The sequence below is a fragment of the Pituophis catenifer genome, unplaced genomic scaffold (assembly GCF_029215685.1).
Source record: "Pituophis catenifer annectens isolate HBS135680 unplaced genomic scaffold, rPitCat1.0.hap2 SCAF_3, whole genome shotgun sequence".
NCBI classification, from domain to species: Eukaryota; Metazoa; Chordata; class Lepidosauria; order Squamata; family Colubridae; genus Pituophis; species Pituophis catenifer.
In genome coordinates this window covers 96,232,207-96,253,310 of record NW_027256883.1, presented here as the reverse complement: position 1 = coordinate 96,253,310, position 21,104 = coordinate 96,232,207, and the positions used below count along the sequence as shown (strand labels likewise).

The window sequence follows — 21,104 nt, the reverse complement described above, 5'->3', positions numbered from 1 at the left end:
CAAGCGATTGTGACTCGTAGGAAAAGGCAATTGTGGCCCGGATCCATCGGCCCAAGGTTGGAGCAGAAACCTTGGTTCCCATCGTAGTAGGTTGGAACGAGACGAATAAAGCTTCCGTCTTACGAAAAGAGGCAGAACGAGAAAGGTAGATCCGCAAGGCCCTGCGGACGTCGAACTTGTGCCACATTTTCTTGAGCCGGTGAGACGGGCGAGGGCAAAAATTGGGCAAGGCGATTTCCTGCGATCGATGGTACACAGAGTTCACTTTGGGAAGGAACGTGGGGTCCAAACGGAGGACTACCTTGTCGTGATGGAAAACACATAAGTCTTGCCGGATTGACAAAGTGGCCAGCTCGGAGATGTGATGGGCGGATGTAACCGCCACCAAGAACGACACTTTAAAGGAGAGAAATTTCAAGGAAGTCATCCGGAGAGGTTCAAAGGGCGATTGAGTGAGGGAGGACAAAACCTTTGAGAGATCCCAGGTAGGGAAACGGTGAATGACCGGAGGACTCAGGTTTGAAGCGCCCCGCAGAAATTGGCGGATCAAGGGATCCTTGGTAACAGTTGTCAGAGAAGCACATGCAGAGATGGAAGCCAAGGCCGCGACCTGACGCTTCAGAGTAGAGGGGGCAAGGCCGGAGTCGAAGCCGTCCTGGAGAAAACCGATGATGTGCTCCACTGAAGGCGAAGTCGGGCAAACCTGGCGGGCTGAACACCATGATGAAAAGGAGCGCCAGGTAGACTCGTAAATACGGGCGGTGGAAGGGCGCCGCGCGGCCTGGATGGTTCTAATGGCGGCAGGAGGAATATTGGCCCTTGTCAAGAATCCCCGCTCAGTCTCCAAACGGTTAGTTGTAGCCATTGGGGCTCGGGATGGACCAGAGCCCCTTGCAGAAGGCAAATTCGATCGTCCGGTATTCGCCAGGGACTGGCCGTGGACAGGGAGACCAGGTCCGAAAACCAGGGCCGGCGGGGCCAGTGTGGAGCTATGAGGACCAGCTCCGACTTCTCCGCTAGGAGTTTCCTGAGGACCTTGGCGATGAGTGGCAGGGGAGGGAAGGCATAAAGAAGCAGCCCCCGAGGCCAGGGAGAGCGAAGGGCATCCACCGCTTCTGCCCCTGGGGACGGAAATCTGGAAAGGAAACGAGGAACCTGATGGTTGACGTGGGAAGCGAACAAGTTCACCTCGGGAAGACCAAAGCGGTGAGAAAGCTCCAGGAAGAGATCAGGGTGAAGTTGCCATTCAGAATGGTCCACCAAATTGCGACTAAGAGAATCAGCCTGAATGTTAGACTTGCCAGAAATGTGAGAAGCCTTTAGAGAGGCTAAGTGAGACTCGGCCCAGAGGCTGAGTTGCAGGGATTCATAGAAAAGGGACCTAGAGCGGGTACCACCCTGTCTATTAACATGGGCCTTGGCGGAGACATTATCGGTTAACACAAGAACGTGCTTACCCTGAAGCAAGGGAAGAAAATGACGTAAGGCGAGGAAAATCGCCCATAATTCCAAAAGATTAATAGAAAAATCCCTCTCCGCTTCAGTCCAAAGACCCTGAACCATATGGGAATCTAAATGCGCACCCCAGCCGGAAAGGCTCGCATCGGTAGTAAGAACCGACCGATGAGGTTCCCTAAACAAGTTACCATTGGCAAGTGCCGAGGAAGACCACCACCTTAAGGAGTCCAAAACCTTCGAAGGAAGGGAAACTTTGCGCAACGAGGAAACAGACAGAGAACGCTGAAAGGGGAGGAGGAACCATTGGAGGCGCCTGCTATGCAAACGGGACCAGGGGACGATGTCGAAGGAGGACACCATTTTGCCCAGAAGACGAGAAAGGACGAGGACGGACACGGGCCCGCCTTCCAGGCATTGAGAAGCCAGGTCAGATAAACTGGACTGGCGTGACGGTGAGAGAAACACCACAGATAAAACAGTGTCTATGACAGCCCCTAAATGCTGGAGACGGGTCAAGGGGGTCAGAGAACTTTTGGCCCAATTGATTAGGAAACCATGAGATTCAAACAAACGGATAGAAGTTGAGACATCCTGCCGAGCCCCGGGAAGGGAGGAGGAGAGGATAAGAATATCATCCAGGTAGAATAAAATACGAATGGGGAGGGACCTAATATGGGCGACGAGGGCCGCCATCAACTTAGTAAAGACCCTGGGAGCCGAAGAGAGGCCAAAGGGAAGAGCCCTATATTGATAATGAGAGCCCTTAAAATAAAAATGGAGGAATTTGCGGTGGGGTGGAAAAATGGGGACGTGCAAATAGGCCTCGGTCAAGTCAACTGAGGCAAGGAAGTCACCCTCACGAATGCACTCCAAAATAGTTTGCAGGGAGTGCATCTTGAACCTGCGGTAGGTTATGAAGCGGTTCAATGACTTCAGGTCCAAAATGGCACGCCAGCCCCCAGAGGACTTGGGGACGAGAAACAGACGGGAGTAGAAACCGGACCTGCGCTCCGAAGGAGGAACAGGCTCGATGGCCCTGATCTGGAGAAGATGGGCAACAGCAGAAGCCATACGGGCACGGGAAGAAGGGTCCTGAGAAACCGAACAAGGGACAAAAACCCTAGGAGGGGAACAACTAAACTCCAAACGAAGACCCTCCCTAATGGTAGAACGAACCCAAACATCAGAGGTAGTAGCGTCCCAGGCATTGGAGAAAAGGGAAAGTCTGGAGGCCGATCAACGAGGCTTGCGGAAGAGGCGACCTTTGCCGCCACGGAATGGCCTTCTAGGGGGAAATCTAGAACTGGATCTGACCTGAAAGTCTTGATTTTGCAAACCCCTGGAGGAGAAGTTGCGAGAGGAGCGGTTGAAGGAGGAGCCACTGTCAGAGGGACGAAAGGACTGGTTCCGGTAGGCTGGTTGGCAAAAGTCCGACCTGCGAGACAAGACTGGAAAAATCTTCTTGTGATCTCTGGTCTCAACCAAAATAGGATCGAGAGAAGAACCAAAAAGATTATTAGTCTCATAAGGGGCAGCTGCTAGGCGCCATTTATTCCTGGCATCGGCTTGCCAGTGGCGGAGCCAGAGGAGCCTCCTGGAGGAGACAGAAGATCCAATAGCCTTGGCTGCAAAACGGGCCATGTTCAGGGTAGCATCGGCCGAGAATTCGACCGCAGCAAGAATTTTATTAATGTCCTGGTGAGAACGTGTGTCAGAAGCTGGAATGCAATCCTGCAGCTGCTTCAGCCAGAGAATGGAGGCCCTGTTGAAGAAAGATGCCGCCGAGGCGGTCCTTACCGCCCATGCAGAAGCTTGATGTCCTTTAATTAGGGTTCGCTCGGCTCGTTTGTCCTCAGGGCGCAGGGATTCTTCAGGAGGACCAGCAAGGTGGGTGGAAGAGGCTAAGGCTACAACTGGTGCATCCACTACTGGCACCTGTAACAAGTCAGAGAATTCATTAGTAATAGCATAAAGCTTCTTATCCTGAGAATTGGGCAAGGGGCCAGTGCCCGGGGAAGCCCATTGCCTCTTCACCACATCGGAGAAAAGTTTTGGTGCTGGTAAAGTGTCCACTCTGGCAGGCTGTTCTGCAAAAAGAGAAGCAGATGGATCATCAGAGGCTGAAGCAGTAGCCTGGGAAGCAGAAGCTGGTAACATTTTGGTAACAGAGAGAGCCTTGAAGAGTAAGGAGCGAAAAAGGTGGGGTTTGAAAAGGCCAATGAAAGCTGGCTGGTCAGGCTCAAGGCCCTCATCATCAGACCACTCCTGGTCTAGGGCCAGGTCTTCAGCAGAAAGAGAGACCTGGCTAGCAGAGGTTGGGGAGGAAGATCTGTCCAGATGGGGCGAATCCTCCCTCCTGTGCGACAAGTGGCTGACATGACTGGCACAATCTGACACCACCAACTCTGCACGCTGGTTGAGGCCTTCCGATATCCCCTGGCGAATCGCTGTTGCAATGAGGGAAGCCAGGGCAGGTGAAATTGTGGCAGGCAAAGAATCAGAACTGGCAGAGGGGGGAGGGGGGAGGAGGAGGGGGGAGGAGGAGGGGGCGGAGGAGGAGAAGGAGGGGGTTGACAGAGAGAACTGGATCCCCTCGTACTTGTGAGTCAAGGCTGTGATGGTGGCCATCTTGGGGCAGCGTGGCAAACAAAATGGCTGCTGTGCTGGAAGAGGGAGAAGGCCTCGAGTCAAGTCGATCCGGAGAAAGTGATTCCCTGCAGGAGGCCTGGGGCTGGGCATGACGGTGAGAGGCCTCAGAAAAGGGCTCCTGAAGGAAAGCCTGAGGAGGGGGGACCATGGCATCCTTGGAAGCCTGAAGCTGCACCTTTTGGACGGCCCTTTCTAAGGCCCTATGCCTGCGTTGTTCATCTTTTGAGGCCTGAGCTGCTTTAGGCTGAGGGACAGAGGCCACCTTGTTCTTTTTGTGGCTGCGCTGCTGCCCTGAAGTCCCCTCCCCGGGATCACTATTGTGGCGTTTCCTGGAATTTTGGGAAGCAGCCCCATGCCCAGCTTTAGAGGAACGAGAATCTGCCATCTTGGCAATCAGGCTTTTGGTCAGGGGTAGAATGGAGGGAGGCCCCGTAGTACTCACTGCGCTCTTCGTGCCAGGAGAAGAATTCGAACCAGCAAAATGCACAGATCAAGGCCAGCAAAGGATCTGTGAAGAGCTGCTAAGCAAAGGCTTTTAGAATGCAGCCAAGCCTCGCCCGAAGCAGCAACGGGGCGAGTGCGGTGCAGGACAGGGCTACGGAGCGAACTCGTGGGCCCAGCCTGAGGGACTGCTCGCAGGCAGTCAGAAGCCTCGTTCGGCCGTCTGGGAGGCCGGAAGAATCCTTCAAGCCGAGAGGCTCAGCCTGATTGCCCTGGTAGTTCTTAAAAGAACTGTTGGTGTAAAAGGATTTCTTTTCTTTCTTTCTTTCTTTCTTTCTTTCTTTCTTTCTTTCTTTCTTTCTTTCTTTCTTTCTTTCTTTCTTTCTTTCTTTCTTTCTTTCTTTCTTTCTTTCTTTCTTTTTTGCAAGGAAAGGCAGGAGACTAAACTGTCCAAGTCAACTGAGTTGATAAACTGGAGAGAGCAGCAGGAAGGGCGGGGCTAAGCTTCATTGCAGACCCGGTCCTGATTGGTCTACTGACTGAGCCTACCCAGTGCTGCCTGCCGTTCCCAACCAGGGAGGAGAACAGGTGGAACGGGAAGAGCTCTGTTGTACAACTTGATATTATTATTTGCAGCACAAATAGTGTACAAATAGTTGTCAATTTACAACAATGAAAGTTATATTTTGGGCCACCATGAGATCCATCTTAGAAGCCACAGTCATGTTAGGAAATAAATAGATTTACCACAAGATCAGCAAACACCCAGTTAAAAGATGAGACAAGATAACAAGATTTAGGATAAGCATAATGGTGAATATATCCTGAATCATTCTCATTATAACAAGAATAGTATGCAAGAGGAAGGAGACTTGGGTGAAAATGTATAATGGAAGCAACTAGTTTCATATTTTGATCCATGGATGCAAGAACAAGAAACCTCAGGGCTCAGGAATCCATGTCATTATCTGTGTAAATGAGTAAAAGATTACAAAATAGCAACATGTCAAATCTATAAACTTCTTTATTGAATGAAGGAAAGGGGACAGACCAGCAGTATAGCAAGTCTGCAAACCTCTCTTGGACCTTATCTTCCAACATTACAACCACAAGAAACATGTTCTTTATAAGCAAGTCCTTCAGAATAGCAAAGAAAAGTAGTAAAGAGTGAACATTAGAGTTATCATAACACTACTGTAATAGGAATGACTGCACTCTAAAATTTAAATTTCTTTTCTCTTGTTTTTGTGATGCTCCTCCTCATCAGAGCCAACTCCTTTGTACTTCAAGCAAGTGAGGAAATTCATACAAGAATTAATCTCAGAAAAAATAAAACTTGATGTCAATTGCATCAAACTTCTTGTCAAAGTAGTGGGGCTGCTGGCTGCAGGCATTAGGTTTCTATATTGCAGAAACTTTAGCTACTGCAGATGCCACAGCAGAAATGTCATCCTGAAGGATACTTTGCCACTATGTAAAGGAGCCAGTGCCATGAACATCTGGCAGTCAGAATTATACACTTGTCCTCTAAACACACAAGTCCAAGAGAACATCTGTCAGAAGACGGTAATTGGATTCTACATTTAAGACTCTTATAAAATGAGACCTTTAGAGCCACAGGGAGGCCGAGGACACCAGAAATGTGATTGGATGTGATAAAATAACAATGATTACACAAACTGGAAAAAGACATAAATGATGGAAAAATACAAAACAAGGAACCGCTTCTCCAAATGATTGATCACAATATTGCTGTGCATGTCAAAGGAAATGAGATAGTGAACAGTACTTCCCAAGCATGTATACAGGAAGGTGGAAGAAGTGCCTTTTTCTTACTCAGCTAGAAATATTCTGATAATAACAAGGCATAGAACCCCCTTTGTTTGAAATATGGGCGGCAAAAAGGAGCTTATCCTAAATATATAATATTCTTAACAAGAAATTCAGAATGCAGTATTGCATGTGGAAAGCAATCTACTAACTTCAGCCTGGAACTAGGCAATCAGATATTCAGCTTCATCATATCTTAGAGAAATTAGAAAAATGTGGAAACAGCCAGTTCTGTTCTAAGACTTACAGGAATTACCCATATAAATAGCACAGTCCATTCAGCTGAAATGAACTGGATTCGCAACCAATAACTATTCATTATCCTCTAGGCCTTTACTTGGATTGTGGCATTCCTGTCTCAAGAAATTAACCAGATGCTTGCTATTCCATTTGACATAATGAGGAACGATCTCAATAATTTTGTTTGCACTGAAACCAGTGCATTCTATTTTGCATAATTTCCCACTTATCAAATCTTATAGGAATATTTATAGAATATGGTTACAGCATGACATACTATTTGTACAAATAATTATGTAGCATCTAGAGATGATCACACCCTAATTCAAAAATTTAAAAGTGGGCCAAAAATAAATTCTGATTTGATTTCATAAATTAAAAGAACCAAAACTTTCATGTAAAAAAAAACACCACATGCATGAATTGCTTAAAAACAGTTCTTTACAGGTAAAATATCTGGTTTTGTCCTTTTGCACTGTCAAAGCAACAAGGAAGCACCATTATCTATTCAAACGTATATGGACAAATATTGTAATGATTTTGATCTGGTATGCTTGTAGTTAAACTGTATACACATATAACCTTAAAAATAAATTTCACTGAATTTAGTGAGGTTTACTCATAAATAAGACAACTTTATGATAGTTTAAATCTGGTTTAACTTTGTCTTATTTAAAACATTTGTTGAGAGCTCATTGCACCAACATTCAGATTTGTTTCATTTCTAAGGACATCCCTAAAAGGGTCAAATGTTATCTATTAATTATAGTTCTAACTTTGAATAAGCATTTTATATATCATAACTGCTATCCAAATTGGAATTAATCTAGAAAGAAAAAAAAAAGAATTCAATTTAGCTGAGTGAACAATCATGACAAACAGCTCTTTGCTGCAAAAAAACTCCTCCCAATTTAGTCAGCAATGTAAATATCTCTGACTACAATGTCCTTAAATGAGGCATTGCAGCTTCTAAACAGGGGTTGGTTCTACTTACCTTTACTACCAGTTCGTAATGGGGCCACGCGCACTTCTGTGCATGCACAGAAGCTTCCTGATGATGTCGGGGTCGATGGACAGAGCCTCCCGCCGGTTTTACTACCAGTTCACTCTACATTGAAAATGTAGAGTGAACAAAATATTCACTCCCTCTTTTATGCATCAGATGAGTCAAATATATAAATGTACCGTTTCCCCCAAAATAAGACATCCCCTGATAATAAGCCCAATTGGGCTTTTGAGCGCAGGGCAATAAGGCCAAGTGCTTATTTTAAGGTTTTAAAAAATATAAGACAGGGTCTTATTTTCAGGGAAACACGGTACTAGATTTACTGGCAAAACTCTAACTTCTTTTTGAGAGTGGTGTCCCTCTTCTTTTTATGAATGAGCCTGCACTCCAATATATTTTTTTTTAAAAAAGTCAAATTGCCAAATATATAAGATACCGAAATGGGTAATCTGTGAGTCACAGATAAGGTAATTAAGTGTATTCAATTGTTTGCATTTTCGCTTAACATACTAGCTATCTAACCCCTAGTACAATGTTTTCCTGCTAAATGTTTGGATGGTCAACACTGAAGTATGATCCTAAGTGTGAGTTCAAGCATCTGAGTGTCACCAGTTGGACAAATCTAGTATACTTTAAAGATAAAAGGGCTGTTTATTCAGAAAATTACCCTTTAGAAATCATGTGTAGACATATAATCATATACAGAGGCAGTAGGCCTCTGAAGAGCAGATGTTCTGAATATCTTGATGCCCTACTTTTGAGATTCCAAAGGCATCTGGTTGTGCTTCGGTTTGGTCTTGCAAACCAGATTTTTGGAGGGGGGGGTGTTGGAAAAGAGAGAGATTACATAATAAAGACAAGCAGTAGTTAATTTTCGTTGCATTTATTACCCTTAAGATTGAGATTAAAATAGCTTTACTTTGTGACAGAGAAGTGGGGAAGGGCATGGTCTCTGTCTTTGACAAGGACTTCTCTTCTATGCTTCTTTTCATTCACTAAATAGGTATCCACTGAGTTGTAAACATCAAAATTACAAAATGTTTTCCATTTAGATTATTTGCATTTTCAAGGGCAAAATGTTTAGTACATAGGACAACTATGCCTCAGCTCAAGAAGAGGAGCTCAAGAATAAGGGATATAGCAAGTTATTTGTTGCAATCAGTGAACATTGTGGAACTTCATCTTATTCTGTCCTATTCGGGTATGATTAATGCTTTCAAAGGACCACTGATAAGCAATATGATATTACCAGGGTAGTTTAATATCCTCCTCCACTGGATATTCTATACAACATTCTTTACAAGTTCATCATGCAGCATTGTAATTTGTTCATAGATGTATGAAACACAGAAGTGCAGTGTTTTTCATTCTTTTCATCTGAAAATAAATTGCCAATTAAAATAAGCCTTATTATCAGTGATCAAGTGGCAAAAGGCAGGTAAGTATGCACAGGAAAATATAGCACACATTTTACAGGATTCTTTTTAACCATGGCTAATTAAATTAAGCCATAGTGATAGAGGTTTATAGGAAAGTAAACCATAAGATATGGTTTAAAACACTCAGTTACAAGCTTCATACAGCACACTAAATCAAAAGAGTCTTGGTAGTACAGTAGTTTAATGTACCCTGTTATTAACACAGCTGCCTGCAATTTCTGCAGGTTCGAATCTTACCAGGCTCAAGGTCGATTCAGCCTTCCATCCTTTCTAAGGTAGGTTAAATGAGGACCCAGTTTGTGAGGGCAATAAGCTGACTTTGTATAAATATACAAAAGTATGAAGGCTATTGCTTAACGCATTGTAAGCTGCCCTGAGTCTCCGGAGAAGGGCGGCATATAAATCAAATTAAAAAAAAAAAAAACACACACACACACACAAAGCAGATTAAGTCTTAAATGCAATATGTGGATCCAGCCAAAGGCTCCAAGCACTCCCAAGAATTCATGCATTTTATATTTTAACTCTCTTAAACTGGAGATGTTGATTTTTGCAGTATTTAAATTTAACAATGTCTAATCTGTTCTATTTATTTCACCTTAATTGTACAAAAGGGTGCAAGTTCTTTCCACATAGAGATATTATACTGAATGAAGGAACAATTCAGGAAAAACAAAGCCTGAGTAAAGAGCTGGATACAGAAATAAATCTACCTTGCAACATAAAACCAAAACTACTTTCAAAGAATTCTGGGCCTTCTGAATCTTTCTCAGACAAATATGATAACCACAACTGGATGTTATCATACTTGCTGCATATATAATTTTGCATTGTTCATTACCACCTCCGTTCTATAGATGAATTATTACTTTAAACATCTGAAAGCTACATGCACTCATATATTCATACAAACAGATTTTGACTCCTTTTTGATCCTACAAACCTCAGAAACTAGTATTTGGAGTTTCTAGAAAAGTAAGCATTTCAGTGTCTTTTTTTATATTATCTTTCTACCTGTGGCTAAATTAATGCTTCATGGGGAACTAGATATATGTTACATATTTGTAACTTATTGTAGAATTGCAGGATTCAGCATTTTCTTTGCATGTTTTTATTTGTCTAACAGCAGAATCACCATAGGATAATAGCACCTTGAGTACTCCCTAAATAGAAAATCAGGGCATACAATACTATTGCTGGGAAGGCTTTAGTGATTTCTCAGTCAAAGACCTGGGTTACATTTTATACATTTTGATCAAAAGTAAACATTTTAGAAAAATGTTTTCTCTAATAGCCAATATGGATTTCATCTAATGAGACTATGCTAATAGGTTAAGCATAGCTAATACACATTTTATATGTATATACAACTATCTGTATGTGATTTGTTGTGTTCCCTATCTCAAAAATAGGAATTGACCCCAAAGGTACAAATTTGAAAATGAAAACAGTTTAGTTTGAGAGAACTAGATAAACAATTTTGCTAGATCAATTGGGAGTAGACATGAAAAAGCTTGAAAGCAGAGTAACAAGACTATCTGAATTGAAATATTTATTCATACTACATTAATATATACTAATCTCCTGACATTAATTGAGGTTCTATCTGGTCTTTATAAAGTTCATGCATGTATTGCAATATTAAGAGTTTGCTAGTTTTTAACTACACATTCTTCTAATCTTTGCACGAAGTTATTTATATTTTTCTTGAACATTCTATAGATTTATCATTGTGATACAATCTATAACTTCAAGAATTATAAGAGGCAATTCTTCCTCTCCCTAGAGCAGGGGTCAGCAACCTGCGGCTCTGGAGCCAAATGTGGCTCTTTCACCCGTCTGCTGCGGCTCCCTGTCACTCAAATATGCATCACAACTGCCAATGTGTGACACCTGCCGGCATGCAATTTATTGAACTTTTCAACCCCCGATAGGCCAACCATGGATAAATCCAAGAAAAGTTAAGTTTCTGAAGAAAACAAAACATTTAATTCAACTACATATGCTAGTTTTGTGGCCGCTCAAGAAATAGTCAGGCACGGGAAGGGTTTTGTGGCTCCCGGTGTTTTCTTTTCTGTGGGAAATGGGTCCAAATGACTCTGAGTGTTTAAGGTTGCAGACCCCTGCCCTAGATTTAAAAAATGGAAGTATAGATTAAAAGAATTTCTGAAGACTCACAAACACTTTTGCACATATTTCTATGACATTAGCTTCCAGTTTCTTTAAAGGAGAGTTTATTTTGCCAGTTATAGAACAGAATCAGATACCTCATTCAATAACATGTAAAGAATTTTTTAGTAAATAAAGAGCAAATCATTAATTAATTTTAAACTGCATAAGCTCTTGATGAATTCCTTTTTTATACATCCCTAATGATGGAGGACCTGTTTTAGGCATTTCTCACTAACAAATTATGAATCAAAATACAGGTAGTCCTTGACCTACAAGAGTTCATTTAGTAACTGTTCAAAGTTACAACAGCATTGAAACGAAGGACTTATGATTACTTTTCACACTTATGACCATTGCAGCACCCCCATGGTCACATGATCAAAATTTAGACACTTGTCAACTGACTAATATTTCTGACAATTGCAATGTCCCAGGGTCATGTCATCCCCCTCTGCGACCTTCTGACAAGCAAAGACAATGGGGAAGCCAGATTCAATTAACCATGTTACTATCTTAACAACTGTGGCAAGAAAGGTGATAAAATGGGGCAAAACTCACTTAGCAACATAAATTTTGGTCTCAATTGTGGTGGTAAGTCAAGGACTACCTGTAAGAAGTCCTAGGATGGGAGTGAAGTGAAGAAATCCTTACTGTGAGATGATGACAGCTCTTGCAAATCAGAAGACAGGCAGCTCTGAACAATCAGGGACCACAATCCACTGACTCTGTGTCCTGTATTAATTAGACAGAGGAAGGACCTATTGGATTTTCTACTCAGGATGGATGCTTTTAAATAGCAATTTTAAATTTCTGATTTAAATCCCACAAAAATCTGATTTAAATACTTAACCAAAGAAATTGTCTCGATATGGTGGATACAAAGGCATACCTGGAAAATAATTAACAGAAACTGACCATTGCCTTAATCATTAAAGTATTTTTTTATGTATGAATATATACCTGCACCATGAAATGTAACAAAAAGAAACAGGATCAAATAAGACATGCGCAAATCTGGCAACTGAATGAAGCTGTTTGTCAAAACTGACTTGGCTTCACTGTTGCTTGTACCTGATTTCAGGTCACAGTTTGCCAAACAGAAATGGGGTAAATTCCTAGGGAGGGGGGAGGTCTAAGGAATGTATGAGCACCTTCTGCTGCCTGAGAAGAGATACCCATCAAGGACAGGTTCCAGTCTGTTCAAACAGCACAGACTGTTTTCCCAAAACAAAAGCACTGTCTGTAACTGGTTTTACCTATGCAGGTTTTCGTGGGAAAACCTCAGAACTGACTTTGCTTCTGCTGTACCTAGATTTCAATAAAGTTTTACTCTTGCTGAATTAATTGGACCAGGAGTTCCTTTTTTTAGAATGTGCCAACTGAGATGGTTCACACTGTTGATCCACATACCATTTTCATTATCTACTGTATCGTATTCTAATATACGGTACTTCTTTTCAATCTTTATATCTAGGAGACTACAGTCAAACTCAAGGCTTTGTGGGCAATTTTTATACTGAGTTATAACTTCATAAGAAGACTCATCTTCATGATAAAAGGTAAGATTATGGGCCAGGTCCTTAAGAGACTACATTATGATTCTCTCTTTTATCTGGTTTGATAACTATAGGAATATGCATCTGGTTTTCCTACTGACACTCTCTTTTTTATCCAAATGTTATTCACACAAGAACATAACCCACAAGAAATATTTTTGAGGCACATTTGCAACTTCTTGTGGTGAAACCTGATTGCCATATTATTATACTTTCAGACAAAGCAAAAAGCTAGCTCCCATGTTGCCTATTGTTGTCTTCATTATCCTGGTGATTCTTTCCCCATTGTTACAAAAATTAGTTTCCACTATTCTGCCCATCATGTTAAGCCCAGACGGGACAAATTTATTGTTCTACTTGAATGGGTGGACACCATAGAAGTGCGATTAGTATCCCTTGAAGAAAAAGAAAAAACGCAGAAAAGCAAAGCACTAATATCCTGAAATCCTATCCCAACCCAACTACCGCAGCCACAGATAACTGCTAATCCTGTAACATCTCCATCCTTGTCAAAGACGTGATTGAATGTGAACAGAAGTGTCCCAACACAATCTTATTTGGACTGGACCAACTTATTTGGATCAACGAATCCGATGACATCACAAAGATCCGTGACATCATCAACAACTTCCAGGCATCAACCATCATTCCCAATGAAATCATCAACATTTCCCATGATGGCCCTGAATTCAAGAACAGTGATGGCTCGGCCGCCCCACACTTCTGCAGAGTCGTTTGCAAGAGTGAAACTAGCAAACGCAAATTCATCTCCACAATAAACTCACTCGCCAAAAGCTGCACAAATAATAGGAAAGTTAATTCACGGCCCAACCTGTCCATAGTACAAAGTGTTGGCACCCGCGAGCTTCGTTCGGAGCTCAAGAGACACCAGGATCAAGGAGAGACTGATCTGTACATAGACTACATTAAATGCAGGACCAGTGGCCTGCGTCTCAACAACTGCCCTCCCAACAACTTAAATTAGGCATGCACACTTCCAACTTCTTCCAGGTCCACCACTACAGGTCTAAAATGCAAGTTACTTAACACAAGAAGCCTCGTAAACAAGACACCCGAATTCCTCCTCCTCTTAAATGCGGCCCTATTTGACCTTATTTTTGTCTGCAAGACATGGTTGAATGTATCCTTTCCAGACTCCGTTATAAGTGACTATCACGTTTTCCAGTCTGATCGTGAAAACCGTAGAGGGGGTGGTGTTGTTATCTTCTATAAAAAGTCCCTTGGTCTGAAAAAGATTTTTGTTACACAGGAGCTTGCTCTTCCTGAGACCACTGTCTGTGAACTGTCTTTAAATACGTTCGTTTCTTGCTATGTTATAGAGCCCCTGATTACGACCTTGGTCATACGAACAAGTTAATTGCACTACTAACATGGGCAGCTTCCCTTTATCTTTCTTGGTGACCTCAATCTGCCTCTTATTAATTGGACCTTAAACGAATGTACAACCGAACCTATACATGCAACCCTGTACCATGCTGTTACGATGCTGGGGCTGGAGCAGTTGGTAATGAACAACACTAGGTTCAACAATTGCTTAGATCTCATCTTCTGCAATAGCTTAACTCAATTTATGGCCTACAAGTTAAAGAACCTTTTTCCAACAGTGATCACAGTATGATTTATTTTTGTCTCAACTTGTGTCCTTGCAAAGAGGGTCATAATGATGGGACTCCAAATTATGGGAGAAACCGGCTCAGACTCAACCCATCCAAGACCGAGTGGCTGTGGTTTCCGACGTCCCGATATAGTCAGCTGGTGCCATCGCTGACTATTGGGGGCGAAGCATTGGCCCCCACGGAGAGGGCTCGCAACTTGGGTGTCCTCCTGGATTCACGGCTGTCTTTAGAAGAGCACTTGACGGCCGTGACCGGGAGGATTTTTCATCAGGTTCGCCTGATTCGCCAGTTGCGCCCCTTTCTGGATCGGGACTCGTTACGCACGGTCACTCATGCCCTCGTCACCTCCCGTCTGGACTATTGTAACGCTCTCTACATGGGGCTCCCCTTGAGGAGCACTCGGAGGCTCCAACTGGCGCAGAGTGCGGCCGCGCGGGTGGTGATGGGAGCGACGTGGCGCTCCCATGTAACGCCCCTCCTGCGCGAGCTGCACTGGCTCCCGGTGGTCTTCCGAGTGCGCTTCAAGGTTTTGGTTATCACCTTTAGAGCGCTCCATGGCCTAGGACCTGGTTATCTACGGGACCGCCTGCTACCACCAATAGCCTCCCACCGACCAGTACGCTCCCATAGAGAGGGGCTCCTCCGGGTGCCGTCGGCCAAACAATGTCGACTGGCGGCCCCCAGGGGGAGAGCCTTCTCTGTGGGGGCACCTACTATCTGGAACGAGCTCCCCCCCGAGATACGGAGGATTCCGGATCTGCGCACCTTCCGTCGCACGCTTAAGACGTTTCTATTCCAGCAAGCCGGCCTGACTTAAACTTCTCCGTTTTTAAATGGGAATTTTAAATTCGGTTTTAAATTATTGGGGTTTTAAATATGGTTCAGCCAAATTTATTTAATTTGTTTTATCTCTATTTTAAATTTTGTATTTATATGTTTTATTTTTATGGCTGTTCACCGCCCTGAGTCCTTCGGGAGTAGGGCGGTATACAAATTCAATAAAAATAAAAATAAATAAATAAATAAAAAAATAAAAAAATAATTTTAAAAAAGCCAACTACAATTTCATAGCTGCCTCATCTCTTGGTTGGCACCTTTTGTTCACAGGTTGTAATACTGCAGAAGACCATTATAACATTTTTTTGCTCGAAGTTAATAGAGTCATTAACCTATATGTACCAAAAATAACCCCTAAAGCCAAAAAAAAAAAAAAAAATTACCCATATCAATAAGAAAGTTACACTAAAAAAAAAAATCTCTGGCGAGAAAACAAAACTGGCTACATAGCTACTGTATTATTTGGAGTATAAGAAGACACACTTTTTTCCCTCCTAAAAGAGGGTGGAAATGTTGGTGCATCTTATACACCAAATATAGCCATTTTTGGTCTCCCGAAGCCCTGCCCCGCTCATCCCATTTTTGCGAAAAATGGGCCCGTTGTTCGCAAAATCAGGGCGCACAGAGCGTTTGGGAGGTCTGCAGAGTGCTCCTGGGGGCCGGGGAGGGCAAAAACCTTTTTTGTTTCGTATCCCTTCAAAATCTTGGTGCATCTTATACACCGGTGCATCTTATAGTCCAAAAAAACCGGTAATTTTACAAACCACTACAAAGCCTTATGCTACCAGATAAAGGCAGAATCAGTTACCATTGCAATCAGGAGGAAGAGTTGTTAAACTCCGTCACAGCCTTCTATAATTTCATAAACACCAATCTTAAAGACTCGAAAACTATCCCACTCCTAAAAGGGCCTAACGGAGAAGACTGTAATGATGAAGCTGTTAAGGCCAACCTTTTAAATACGTTCTTCAGCTCAGTCTTTGTTGACTGACCCCCCATTTCCTAGTTGTATCCTAACAAATTGTAATGATTTACTACATATTGATCTTACAGTAGATATTGTTGAAATGGCACTATGTAACCTAAAGCCATCTCTATCTACTGGCCCTGATGGCTTATGTGCCTACTTCCTGAAAAAGCTCGCCACTGCCCTAGGTGAACCTCTATGTACAATCTACGTGGTATCTTTTAGAACCAGCTCCTTGCCCGATTTATGGTCATTAGCAACGGTCATACCTATTTTTAAAAAGGGAGACCCTAGTCTAGTGGAAAATAACAAACCGATCTCACTCTGTTGCGTCACCTGTAAAGTCATGGAATCAATTATAAATCAATCCATTACCCTCCACTTAGAAATAAACAACTTGCTTTCTGTTGTGTCTTGGGATCGGCTTGCCTGTGCTTCCGGGTTGCAACGGCCCCGCCCTGTGGTTATTTGTTCTACTAACAGCTGGCCGGGGTTTTAGGTCCAATCAGCTTTGCTGGTCAATTACTCCACCCAGTGGCCAGCCTGTAGCAGCAGCCTTAACAGTATATATTCTTGGTCTGTTTCTGGTTAAGCAAGCTTGTTCTAGCCTTTTACTACTTGCTTTTATCATGCAATAAAGAGATGCTGAAGTCACTTGGAGTTGCCTGGCTCATTGGAACCCACTACATTTCACTTTCCAACAAGCAGTTTGGTTTCAGGAAAAATTTGTCCTGCAATCTGCAACTTCTACACTGCAGAAACATTTGGACCACACATCTTGACCAGGGTAAAGCAACTGATGCAATTTACAAAGATTGGGCATTGGTCCTACCTGAATGCCCTTTCTCTGCATTGTGGAACTGGCAGCCAGGCATGGGTTAACTCAGTCTGATATCCAATAGGACTGAGTCTGCAAGTTGTTAAACACCTCCTCTTCCTCTTGCTTCCCAGCTTTCCGATGAGGACGATGCTGCAGACTGTCGTGCTGAGCTGCAAAGACAAGGTTATGCCCCCACCACAGGAAGGGAAACGCCGCCCCGAAGAAACCACCCACACCAGACCCGGGAGGCCAAGGTTGGTGCTGGCTGCCGGTCCCACAATGCAGAGAAAGGGCATTCAAGTAGGACCAATGCCCATTCTCCAGAAGAGTGGGACCGGCAGCCAGGTATGGGACATATCAAAGCCGATGTCCTACTGGGGGAGGAGCCAACTGGCCCGGTGTCCCCCGGTCAGTGTGAACCTGTTGAAGCACCCTGCACCCAAAGGCTACATTAGCTGATGCATACATATCTGTTGTGGCTCCATCCTCCGAGCCTATCTTATCGGAGGAAGAAGGCTCCGAACATGAAGGAGAGGAGCCGGCCAGGCCTCCCTCTCCAGGCCCCTCCTCTCTGGCAATGCCTCAGGTGTCTGCCGAGGGAGAGGAGACTGACCAGGAGCCAGGTGTCTCCGATGACAGCGATGAGGGTGATAAGTCGTTCCTGGATCCACGCCAACGAAGGCGAGATAAACGTTTGCAGCAGATGAGGAGGCGTGCCAGGGATTAAGCTGAGTCACTGGACCACACCCCACAGGCTATATTAGAGAGTGTGGTGGCCATTTAGACTCTGTGACGGACAAAGCTAACTTCTGGCTAGTCACTTTGTACAATGCCAAATCTGCTGAAGGTTTCATGTTTGAGCTGGACTGTTTTGAAAACTGTGTGTGTTCGTTGGTGTTATCTGGTGGAGGAACACTCCCTCTTCTTGTAGTAAAGCACTTGGCAGACGGTTATCGTATTGCTGCCAAGTTCCTGATAACGAACCTTGTGTGTGCCGAGTACTTCTTTAACCCCTGGCTGGCTGTTTGTGGGGGGGGGGAACGGGGACAGAACATCATCTAATTTATAATGGCGGACAAATGGGGAAGGGGACATCCAGGTGGGAGCCCTACAGATGTCCCCCAGGGAGGCCTGGGTAGTCCAAGCCGCCGATGTGGCTGCACTCCTGGTGGAGTGGGCAGTGATACACCGAAGGGCGGGCAATGCTTGGGCCTTGTAGGCTTTAGCAATACAAGCCCAGGGCCAGAGACCTAGAGTGGAGGATGTAACCTTATGACTCAAGGTGGCAGGTTGAAAGGACATGAAGAGAGCCTCCGTCCTCCTGATGGAGGAGGTCCGTTTAATATATACACGGAGAGCTCTCCAGACATCTAAGGTATGCCACAAGCATTCCAGCCGGTGTACTGGTTCAGGACAGAAATTGGGTAGAATCAATTCCTGAGATCTGTGGAACGTGGTATTAACCTTCAGAAAGAAGGTAGGGTCCAGTCGTAGAACAACCCTGTCGGAATGGAAGACACACAGGTCACCGAGAGAGCCGCCAACTTGGAAATGCGGCGAGCCGAGGTTACGACCACCAGGAAGGCCATCTTGTAGGAGAAAAACTTAAGACTGGCCTCCCTCAACGGTTCAAAGGGACCTCTGGTGAGGGCATTCAAGACCCGTGTGAAGTCCCAAGTGGGAAACCAATGGATAACAGGGGGACGAAGATTAGCTGCCCCCAGAAGTAATTGTCGAATCAAAGGAAGGTGTGAGAGGGAACTCCCGGACCCGCACCACAGAATGGAAGAAAGGGCAGCTACCTGTCTCCAAAGAGTGTTAGGTGCCAATCCCTCCTCTAGGTTGTCCTGCAGAAATTCCAGGATGTTCGCCGTGGACACCTCCATAGGCTCCAGAGCCATCTTGGAGCACCAGTTGCTGAAGGCCCACCAGGTAGTGACATAGATCCGGTTGGTGGAATCCTGTCGTAAGGCGAGGCCTGAATGAAGTCAGTCACCCTGGAGGATAGCTGGTCCTTCCTCAGGAGGTACCAGACGGTCAGTTGGAACCACCAAGGGTCCAAGTGGACCAACTGCCCCTGGCTGAGCGATATCCTGGCCTGAGGGAATCTCCAAGGCCGGGCCACAAAAAGGGCCATCAGGTCCGTGAACCAGGGGCGCCGGGGCCAATGAGGAGCCAGCAGCAGTAGCTCCGCCCCCTTCTCCAGCATCTTCTTGATGACCTTGGGGAGAGGGGGAAAGGCGTAAAGCACACCTGGAGGCCATGGGCTGCGCAGGGCATCCATGCCTTCCACCCCCGGCATTGGATATCCGGCAAAGAATCTCTCCACCTGGCGATTGTCGTGGGTGGTGAACAAGTCGACTGTCGGAACCCCAAATCAGACCGTGAGGTCCCTGAACAGGTCCAGGTGCAGGCACCACTCCCCGTGATCGACTAAAGCTCTGCTGAGCGGGTCCGCCTGCATGTTCACCAACCCTGATATATGAGAGGCCTGAATGGATCTTAGATGAGTCTCTGCCCAGAGGCCCAACTGAATGGCTTCCTGCATGAGGTGCCAGGAATGGGTCCCTCCAAGGCGGTTCACTTGGGCCTTGGCAGCCACATTACCTGTCACAATCAAAATGTCTCGGTCTTCGACCACCATCTGAAATGATTGCAGGGCTAGGTGGATTGCCCGGAGCTCCAACCAATTGATGTTGTGGGTCAGGTCCTCTGCAGTCCACTGATCCTGGGCCATGCATGAATCGAGGTGAGTTCACCAGCCGTGAAGGCTGGCGTCCATCATCAGAACTAAGCGATAGGATTCCCTGAACTCCCGACCCCGTGACAAGGCGGGGGAGACCCACCATCTGAGGGAGTGTCGGACCTCTAGGGGAATCCGGATCAAGGGGGATGTAGTGCTCCGATGGGTCCTCTGATATGGGAGAAGAAACCACTGCAGCACCCTGCAGTGGAGGCGGGCCCATGGTACGATGCCTATGCAGGAGACCACCTTTCCCAGGAACTGGCAAAGTAAGTGCAGAGGAACTGGTTGCCCCGCACTGACCCTCGTAACCAGATCATGCAGATTGGAGAGACGCTCCTGGGAGAGATGTACCCTGTTCTCGACCATATCGATAATCGCCCCCAAATGTTGGATGCGAGTTGTCAGATGAAAGAGGCTCTTGGCCCTGTTGATTGAAAAGCCGTGGTCCTGCAACACTTGGAGGGTGGTAACCAGGTCTGCGCTCACCAGAGACTCCGAATGGGATTGGATAAGGAGATCGTCTAGGTAGAATTGTATCCTTATTGGAATTGTCCAGAGATGGCCTGCTAGGGCAGCCATCAGTTTGGTAAACACTCTGGACACGGAGGAGATACCGAATGGCAGGGAACAGTATTGGTAATGGTTCCCCGTGTGGCAGAAATAGAGGAACATTCTGTGGGCCGGGAGGATGGGAATGTGGAGGTAAGCCTCCATCAGGTCTACTAACGTGAAGAAGTTGCCCTCCCCGACACTCTCCAAGATGGACTGGAGAGACTGCATCTTGAACCGCCAGTAAACTATGTGGCGGTTCAAGGACTTCAGATCGAGAATTACCCTCCATTCCCCCGAGGCTTTTTGAATAATAATAATAATAATAATAATAATAATAATAATAATAATAATAATAATAATAATAATAATAATAAATAAATAAATAAATAAATAAATAAATAATTTTATTTCTATACCGCCCTTCTCCCGAAGGACTCAGGGCGGTGTACAGCCAATTTAAAAACACAAGACACAACAATAATTAAAAATTAAAATAATTAAATAGATTTGGCCAATTTAAAACCCTAAAAATTAAAATACCCCAATTTAAAATTATTATATTGACAGCCCTGCCTGGCAGAACAACAGGGTCTTCAGTGCGCAGCGGAACACCCGGAGGTCGGAGATCTTACGTATTTCCGGGGGCAGTTCATTCCACAGGGCTGGGGCTCCCACAGAGAAGGCCCTCCCCCTGGGTGTCGCCAGCCGACATAACTTGGCTGATGGGACCCTGAGGAGACCCTCTCTGTGGGAA

At 44.8% G+C, this 21,104-nt stretch overlaps 1 protein-coding gene across 12 annotated transcripts in view; it reads right to left on the bottom strand.

The window, feature by feature from the left end:
* CXXC5 (CXXC finger protein 5) overlaps positions 1–21,104 on the bottom strand; it is a 170,103-nt gene that overhangs the window by 15,386 nt on the left and 133,613 nt on the right. Inside the window, exon 4 of one of the 12 annotated variants that reach the window (XR_011600226.1) lies at positions 11,887–11,967. The exons of the other annotated variants lie outside the window; for them this stretch is intronic. The gene's annotated coding sequence lies outside the window, so the exon portion shown is untranslated. The remainder of the gene's footprint in view (positions 1–11,886; positions 11,968–21,104) is intronic. 12 annotated transcript variants of the gene reach the window in all.